Consider the following 10,243-nt stretch of genomic DNA (forward strand, 5'->3'; position numbering starts at 1 on the left):
GGTAGTAAATTTTGATAATTTCGACTCGTTGTTGGATCGTATATCTTTTCACGATGGCAAACCTTACTGAAGAGAAATGTCAAAAGAGCGGGAAAAATATGACGTCGTTTGCTGTCCCTATTGGTCTACTCTTTTAGCGTGCCTATTGAAAACCCGTTATTTTTCACGACATCAAATGTATCAGACTTTGCATAAAAGCAAAGGGTAGACTTCTTTTTCTTCTTGATTGGCGAAGAGTGAGCAATTTTGTTGTATTTTACGTGGGTACCTGCCATTCATTGCCTAACATTATGGTGCCTAAAGGGAGCCTCAAATACTACAAGCTTTTTGCAAGCATTATTTGGTTAGATGGAAAAGACACCACTTCCATCTTGGTCGGGTTTGAGGCCGACCAAAAAACTTCTGCCGCGCTGTGGGTCCGACACTGAACGACTGAACAAATAACAGCCACCACGAATCTCGCCAAAGGATCAAACACAATCAGCAGATTGGAGCGAGCTCCAAGGGTTAACTACTTCCCGTAATATCAGATTTAAGTTTACTGTGAGACCTTGTAGCTTTTGTTACTGCCAGTTGACCAGCTATCAAACTCAATGACTGGTAACTTTTGTCGCTTGAACTTCACATGTTTTTTGATAAGAAGGAAACACATTCAAAGTCTATAATATCAGTTCGAGCTTATTATAATAATTATTATAGCAAAATTTCTGAAGTAGAGTAAGCAATCAGATTTATGTACGAGTATATCAAGTGAGTTCCGTTCATAAAAAAAAACTAATTACAAGAAGAACAAGGTGGTACATAGTGGATCGCATATTTGCCAACAATGACTAATTCTATCCATTAACAATACGAAAATTTTAGAGCCTTGTTTTTGGAATATGTATAGAAGGAAAGAAGAAAAATCATATATTGGAACTATTACTAGTACGGAATGTTAAGTTCGTTGATGAGATTTTTCTATAATATTTTCAAAATTGTGAGAAATTGATTTTACTTCTTCTGGAGGTATTCTTAGAAAAAGTCGGGTAGAATCGTATGATCGGATTTTGGATCTTCATACAATGGGCAAGTCTCTTTGAGATGAAGAAATTCTTAGTTATGGTTTCTTAAGAGGTTCTAAAGCTACAATTTCAGCAAATCGTAGAAATATTCACCACCACGACAGGCATACACTGGACTCTAGTACTGGAGAGCTAACAGAAAATAAGCAAGTGTTCTAACAGAGAACTGATTTCAAGTTTAATTTAGCATAAGTTTTTTCTACATAAAAAGGTCATCTTATTAATCCTTCAGCCTAAGCGTTCACTCGATTAATCGAGAAATTTTGTAAACAGCGGTGTCACTCCACTTCCTTTCCTTCAAATATTCAAGTCAATAATCATCACTTTCTTGGCGCTGGTGTTTTTGGCTGCCAGCTGACGACACTGGCGCCCACTTAAGTGCAACCACACGATGAGGAGACGAGCGTACGAGTGCATGGCGAGTGGCATATGGGCGACAGCAGTCAGCGAACAGTTGATCCTTTTCAATACGGCATATTTTACAAGTGCTTAGGAGAGGCGTACAGAAAAAAGGGCCACACGTGTTGAACTCTTACATGTGCTGGCTCATCTTCGTTGTGAGGCACTAAGTATGAAATGATGATGAAAATGATATAAAGGTTCCACAAAACCCATGCACAATGACGTGACATAATCGAGGTGTATAATGAGTAGGTCCTTTTTAACACTTTTTCACATTTTGAATACTCGGATGATGGCTCAATTTCTACTTCACTCTTTTGTGTCTTTTATTCGGTCAAGTGTTGTTTTGCACTTTTTGTGCTGCAAACGTTTTTATGGCTGCCACTTAGGTATATTGTCTTCACGTGCATTCAAGTGATTCGCGCGGATCTTAATATCTGATCTTGCATGATCTGCAGTCAACTTCATGGTGGTCCTCAAATAATGATCTGATTTTTTACAAGTGTTTTAAGAGAAGCGTGATAATTTTGTTCACTTTTTCTGCAAACTAAAGAAAATCAATTGCACACGATCAGTGATCGTAGATCATTATGGAAGTTTATGCAAAAAATAAGACCACAATTTGTCTTCCTTGAAACTTTTCTCTATTTTCTATAAGAAAAATAAATGAAAATATTTTTTTCTATATTCAAAAAACTCTCCCTCAATCGATGGTGTCTTAAGTGGGTGCTTTTTCAATGTCACTCAGCCGACATTGAGTGCCAGCATTTAGTCACTTGACCAAGCGCTTACCGTCCTGTTCAATCAACCTGCATTTATCAAATTACATTCGTATAAATTTTCTTGAACCTTTCTTTCCAATTATCCTACAGCGATCCTCAGTGATCTGCAGTGATCCGCGCTCATCACTGTCACATGACTCATGCGCTGGTTGGCTGTCACTCACTGCGTCTACGAGTGCAACCCTAAATTACTGATGATTTCAGCACTCTAACAGGTAAGAGAATAGAGTATGTTATATGTTTGCGTTATCAGCCCAATTATTGATACAAGTTAGCGCACACAAAAACCTAATCCCTAATGATCATTGAGATGGAGTCATTGAAGGTGTGTAGTTGAGCCTAACAATTTTTCATTGTTGAAGACTAATTGCAACTGTCCAACGCCAGACTTGAAATTAATCCTTATGCAATTTGAATAATTGCGGCATTGGAGACAGATTTTGAAGGTATGAATGGCTTGACGGTTTGGTTGACAATTACTCAACCTTTGAATAAAATTGAAACCGTTTGAGTATTTGAAATATGCAATTCTGCAACAGATAAGCACCACTGCTAGGATTTTATTAGAGAACAGGATATTTAAAGATGTCGTGCTGCAATCAGCGATTTATATTTATCAAAATGAATCCAAAGACAGACTGATATATTGCTGTAATTAAGAAAATTTTCAATTGTATTTTCTTAGGGTATAATTATTCCAATTTGAAAGCTGTTTTAACTCTGTACTGCTTTACTTTCCAGAACATTTCGATTAAAGGGTTGTATGATGCATGGAAAAATCACCCTTCTAGCATCCTATCGAACGGATCAATTTTTATTTAAAACTAAAAAATGTCGGCTGCTTCGAGGTCACCGATATCCATCCACCAACATCGAACCATCATTTGGTACTCATTATGTAAGGGGGGATAGAGAAAGTAGCTGGATTTATGGATGCTACACCTCGCTGACGAATTTCTATTTCAATCAATTTCTGAAGCGTAGTGACTATACGCTGATGAAAAGTTTGTTTTTAGACAACGTCAGGCGCAAACAGTCGTGGTCGAATCGCGGTGAGACTGTTCAAATCGTACCTGAGCCAGTATTAACGGCCAGAAAGATTTTTGTATTTGGGGGATTAGCAGGGAATGTTTACTTTAAACTGCTCGCCTTTGCTCAAACACTTAACTCGGACCGGAACTGTCAACAGTTGGACCGTTTAAATAAATAAAATTCCCAAAAGTTTTCAGCTTTTGCCAAGAGAAGAGAAATTGTGTACCATTAGGCCGACGCCAGGCAACACATATTGATAGAGACCGTATCAATATTTCTGCGCATAGTATACCAGCCCAGTCGTCTACGTAACATATCAACGTTTTTGCTAAGAATCATGGTTCGCAGCCGTATAAGATTATTGCTTTCACATTGAAGTTAAAAATACAAAGTTTAGTGATGACTGAGAGGAATTTAGAGGACCAAATGATGTTAAGCTCAGCAAACGCACTACTCACTTTATTTGGCGGTTGACAATATCTTCGACAGAATGTCCAATGGCGGGAATTCGGTCATATTCACGTTCACTTTTAAGTTACCCTTACTTGTATTCTCGTAGATTTCACCTTTCCTTTCTGAGTTTTCAGAGGGCAAGAGATTTCAAAAGCAAACTCACCCGCCGAAATAAAGACCTTGTTACACTCATTGATTGGGCTGGTTGATGCATCGACGAGTTTCCCCAGGCACACGCCTTGAGTTCGTGTCTGAACCAATAATGACGCTGGTTTTCTTTTGTCGGGCCTTCGTCAGAAACTTCCTAAGTATGACTGGAGGTGGCTCACCGTGCGTTATATAGTTTTACAAACCAGAGTTTTCCGGCATCGCCCTCAAGCCTAGTAGTCACTACTTCCTCATTGCTGAAATTAGATAAGGTAAAAGCATTTAGTTCGCTTCGAACCAGCAAGCAAGCTCTGATTCTATCCACAGACGAAGCAAAAGATTGGCGGATGTCATTTACGCGTTCTGCAGATTAATCTGAAGAAACTGCATTCTCACGACTTGTCTCCAGAAGTGCATGTTCCGCACTAGCAAGACTCTCGACACGGTCCTCCTCAAATAACCTTTTGAGATTTAAAGTACGAATTGTCGTCAGCGATATATCCTTAATGCTTCCAAAGGGACGACTCTACTACCATGCTCGTTTGGTTCCTTTCTCACCTGTAGCTCCTGGAGGCTGTGCGACATCCGCTCTTGCATCGGCTGGGAGAACCACACTCTCAAAGCTAAAGCTAGGGCACCCCTTGCGTCAGACCGTTGGTGCCGAAATGCCATCGCTATCCAGTTGGAAAAAAAATATTGTAGTAACGCAACACCTTCGCTATATCCTCAAGGGTAGAAGGTTCTGAAGAAAAGAAGCAGTGGAGATCCACATTGCCCAAAGCTTCTAGTGTAGATACCTGCCAGATCTCTCCAATCCTAACTTCCGCTTCCTTATATAGGCCGACCGTTTGTCGGCACATCCGACCAGCTTATGATTACCCATTACGGTTATTTCCCACATTCAGCATATTTTCCAATTAAACCGTGACGGAAAATACAACAGAATAACTCGCACAGAAATATTTGTACTTATGTTAATTTTAAATATAAAAAAGTTTATAGCTTTATCTTCAGCTCTAATCCTAACTTTTATGATTCACTTTAGCACCGCTGCTTACACCAAATTAAATAATTACTTGATTTTTCTGCAGCTCTATTGCAATACAGTTTTCAAATTAAAACTCTCAAGCTAACCAAGCCGCTTAACTTTGGCTACCAACACTGCAGCGCGCCTTGAGATCGCAAGCATGGAAAAAATAGTGTCCCTAACCAACTGTTTGCTGGTGGTCCAATTAGAAATAAACTTGTTAATTAGACTGCGCCATTAAGATTTCGTGTAGAATGTCTTTGAGCGTTCTCAAATGAATTTTTTCTGCCAGACCAGAGCGCAGATCAAGGGTGAGAGCGTGCGCTACTTTAGTATGTGCGACTGCACAGTGGCCGCCACAGGCTTAGCCTTTGGCAGCGCCTGCACCGTGATGGGCCAGCGGCGATGATCGATGCGCTACAAGTTCTACACTTTTATTAAGCTGAATGCTACATGCAGTGGCAGTCTTTTATTTCTACATGTGTTTCTTCTTATTGTGCTTGCAGGCAAGAAAGAAGTTTCCCAGGCGTATAAGCCAGGCATGCCTGCATATACTTGTATACATATGTATGTGTATGTATTAACTTGGTGTGGTTGTTTGCCGCCTGGTTTGCGGTTGACTCATCAGTCACATCGACACACACACACATACATATAAATTTAAGAATAAGCGCACCTTTGGGGAGCACGCCTGAGTGTGTGCGCATGCGCATTTACATATGTTCGTACATACATATACACATAAAGGTACATTCGTACATTTTTGTTCAGTGCCGCAGGTGATATGCTTCTTTTCAATGAAATTCCTCAGAATTTTCGTCGCAGAACTAATGACGGTCATCAGCGGTTAAAACGCTACTGTTTGCTGTTTTAGTTTATTGACTGGTTGTCGCGCAAGCGCAGTGGCACTTGCTGGTACAAAGCAAGGATTTCCATATGGGGATGCGAGAGCACGCATATATAAACACAGATATACTTATATGGCGACATATTTACATATACATGAAATACTAGGGCGGTTCGATAAATACATAGCCTCACTAACCGATAGCGCCGATGAGCTAGCCAGAGGAGACACCTTTGCTCCGCTAACGTCGGAAGGGGAACAAGTTGAAAAGTCTGCGAACTGATTTCCTGAGCACTGAGACTTTTGCTAGGCCACCTTGAACTGGTTCATTTCCTGGTCGCATAATTCCAATTCCGAGCATTGTTCTTCTTGCAATAATCCAAGAAACTGAGAATCGATGGGGGGTTGGTGTTGTAGCCATATTCCTTGGAAGGTATGCCGATGCAAGGTCGCAGTCAAAACCTTCCTGTTTCTTCTTTTGCACAGCCACTAGATCCTGCGTTAGAAACACTGATATATAAAAGAAATCTAAATCCTTCCTAACCACTACACAAGAGCGAGATCTCTAGCTAAAGATATTCATAATTGCCTTGCTCCTTACTTCTCCGCTAAAGATCCACGATTCTTGGGTCAGTAGGATACCTAGGCCAGCGGATTCGAACCTTTTCGCAATGATAGCCAAGGCTGCCGTCGCGTGGTGCAGGTTAGCCTGGAAAAAGTGCTGGCGGTCATAATATTGGTTCGGTGAAGGACAAGTCCTCGCTCTTACCAATCTGCTCCTACACAATGAATCGGTTCCTCGTCCGCTTGTATGATTTGTTCCTGGCTATCCTTCTGTGGGCCTCCACCATACCGAATCAGTAATTCAGCCGGAACCTCTTCTACCGGATATGAATTTATATGATTCGTTATCAACGGTAATGTTGAGTTTCTTTCCGGTATCATAACCTAACCTAAGTCTTTAGTCCAACTTTGACAAGACAAATTTACTATAGTTTACGACTAGTTTATTCTTGCAGACTGCTACTGTCGAGATTACAGCCATAACGGACTATTATTTTCCTTTAACTAATGGAATGTGGAAGAGGGACCCGATTACTTTTTTCGGTGAGATCGTGCAGTGAAATTAAAGAGCGGCTGCCTTGAAGAGATGTATGACTACCAGATCTTAGGATGTGAATCGAGGGCGATCTCAGATGTTATTTGAGATTTCGAGATCGCATCTGATTTAGGATTCAATGCTGAATTGTAGAGGAACTGTCCCATTCGAAACAGGGACTTCAGTAGGGAACGTACTGCAAATAAGGCGACGACTGTCTTGCAGGAATGCATGGCTACCAGATTCTGGGATGTGAATCCAGAATCGAGGGCGATCTCAGATGTTATTTAAGGTTTCGAGCTCACATTGTCGAGAACTGTCCATTCGAAAAACAAAAAAAATTGTGCTCGGTTATGAACTGTTGCCTCTGCCAATGCCATTTTCCAAAACGGAAAATGCCACTTTTCCAACAGAAATTCGAGTTGAAAGAGCTGTATAGATCTCCAAAAAAAAACTTCTTTTTTCAGACGGTTTAAAGAAGTTGGCGCATACCTGATACGAATACTACAATAAGCTAAGTACTTATCGGACCACCCTCATACTCATATACAAACTCTAAGCATCTGGCTCAATGGAATTTTTTACTCACTTAATTTCTCGAAAAATTCAATTAACTCATTCAATTCTAGTGTGCGTATGTGTGTGTACATAATTTGGTGAAAAATTACGCTCATTACGGATGAAATATTTCAGCATCGGGCGCACATACCTACAACAGGGTTGCACATTTATTACCACAGCGCCTAAGCGTCGTAGGACCTTTACTGAAGTTTTCCCGAGAAAAATGGCCCAAATAGATCAGTAAAAGTCAGTTACTATTGAATTAATTTAATAACTATTAAATTATCTACAGCAACACGGGGGTTTTCACACCGCATACCACCGTCCACCAGAGCCAATAGGTTAAATGAGGACCCATATACAATCTACGGTAATCAAGTGGCCATAATAAAAAGCAAGATCGCATAATTTTTATTTGTTTTTTTCCACTCTATTCATACCTAAGCTTGTACCGCAATTTACTCTCATCGCTCATATACGGACACTTACAAGCGCTGCAGCATGTCGTTGCTCAGCCGTACTGTTATTTGTGTTGTTGCTTTTTTTCTCGTTTGTCTTCTGTACACAACACTCTCGCTGCTTTCGGCTCCTTATCCGCTTACATATTTTATGTATTCATCCTTCGTTGGTCGTCACTCAGCGGCTGTGGCGACTGTGGCGCTTTCGGACCACCCAAGTTGTCGGCTGCGCATTGTTGTTGCTCGGTATTTAGCTTAAACGCCAATATACAAGTGCGCCTATTAAACGGTGTGGTCGCTTGCTATCCATTCTTCGCCAATTGTGCTACGCCAGTCGATTGTTATGCAGCAGCGCAGGCGCTCAGAGCGTCCGATACTTGATGACGACAGCGTCGAAGCGCGCTTGCAATTCAATTGCATACCATTAGTTAAACGTAAAACCGCGTATTTTAATTTAGTTTTTCGGGTAAAGAGAGTGTATGGGATTTGTTGTTGGTTGTTAAGAGTACATGTCATTGATGTAATGATTTCAATCAAAGGGAAGAGAATAAAATATTGTATATATGTAAAAGCTCATGAACTCATCGACAGTTAGCGTAAAGTTGATCAAGTTTATTCATAAGAAGATGAACACATCTGATCGATGATCTTAGCAAGCATTTCTCTTCTTCTTCTTCTTTACTGCGGTAGACACCGCTTACGCGGTTATAGCCGAGTTAACAACAGCGCGCCAGGCATTTCTTCTTTTCGCAGGCAGGTTCTCCTCCAACCGATCTCTAAAACGTAGTGGATTTTTTCCTCTTCCTTCTTAAGGGAAAACCTTAAAAACGGGAGTGCTTTCTTCCATCCGGTCAACATGACCTAATCCGGTCAACATGACGGTACCCGCTGTTGCTAATGCGGCTCATTGGATGATGGTATTGTCCAGAAGAAGCTTCAACAGAGCCACTTTGAAACTACGAAATATTCCGTTTAAGGGTTCGTTGAAATCTAATTGCAGCGTCATTTTACCAGAAAGAGAGCGGGCGTCGCTCGTGAAACAAGCGACTCGATTGAGTCAAGCCAATTTTTGATATATCTTCGGATGTGAACCGTATTGCAGTGAGAGCGTTATGCAAAGACCAGAACAAATGGTAAGTCTGATATATAAGGTAAGATGGTGGACGTTCTTGCAACATGACGGCATTAATTGTTTTGCCCAGTTTTAGAAAATCAACTTTACCGTTGATTTGGACAGTTTATCCTGATTTACCTTTGATTTTTATGCATTCTGCAGTCATAAATTGATGCAAAAGCGACTTTTTTGCCGCGTTCCAGTAGAACTTCTGATACAAAGTCTTTCAACGTTTCTTGGCTTCAATTCATATGGCAACCAATTTCCTTGCCTTTGAATGTACCCTAACCGGCTATGAAATGGCTGCTTGAGCGATCCCATAGATCCAGCGAACTGTTTTGTGTTTGGCAATGGTCTTCACCGATGAATGCTTCCAATTCCTAAATTTCAAACTTTTTTAGCCGACCAGAATGTTTTTCTTTTTCCAAGCCAAAATCACCACTTTCAATTTGGACAAACCACTTTCGGGTCGTATGCTCATCTAGAGCATATTCACTATAAACTTCCATCATAATAAGATGACTTTGGCTCTCCGTAAAAACACCTTTTCTAGACCAAAATCTGGCATATTTGAGTGAAAAAATACTGTTGTTTACGCTTCAAAGGCATGATTTATACTTGAAGGAACTCACAAGGACAATGAAGCAATGTAATAATAATCAGGCACTTCTATCGACACTGTGAAAATGGTTGAAATTTGAAAATAATCTCGTTCTCATCCTATATAACGGCACTTTTAAAAACTATTAAAAGTGCGATAAATCAATAACAGCAAATAATAACGCAATAAAAATATCAGCCTCTGTAGGGGTTACCGGGGCTATCCAGTCCGATTGATGCACTCAATATACTCTAAGTAGCAGTAAATTCTGATAATAGAATTAAAGAATTAGGAGGATGGAACCGGAAATAGTACGGACTTAGCGCCATTGTAAATGCGCTAAATATGAATGAAAGTAAATCAGATTGTATCCTCCCAAGGTTAGATATCAATGTTCACTTTAAGATGAGGATTCACTAGACGCGAATTGAGAAGAGCTATAATAGAGGAGGACGATACTACTTCCATCTACCGATTGGACCAAAACGAATTGCGGAGAGGGGGCGCGAGTATGCTCTTATAACCTCTGTTCCATTCGTCTACCAAACTTAGCCAGCATCTTCCAAGCGGAAGTATTAGATATAGCGAAGCTCTGTGAAGTTCTATTAAATAATTGCGGTAGGATACAGAAAGCAACCAAGTACACGGACAGCCAA

The sequence above is a fragment of the Bactrocera latifrons genome, unplaced genomic scaffold (genome assembly GCF_001853355.1).
Source record: "Bactrocera latifrons isolate USDA-ARS-PBARC rearing strain unplaced genomic scaffold, ASM185335v1 scaffold_481, whole genome shotgun sequence".
Lineage (NCBI taxonomy): Eukaryota > Metazoa > Arthropoda > Insecta > Diptera > Tephritidae > Bactrocera > Bactrocera latifrons.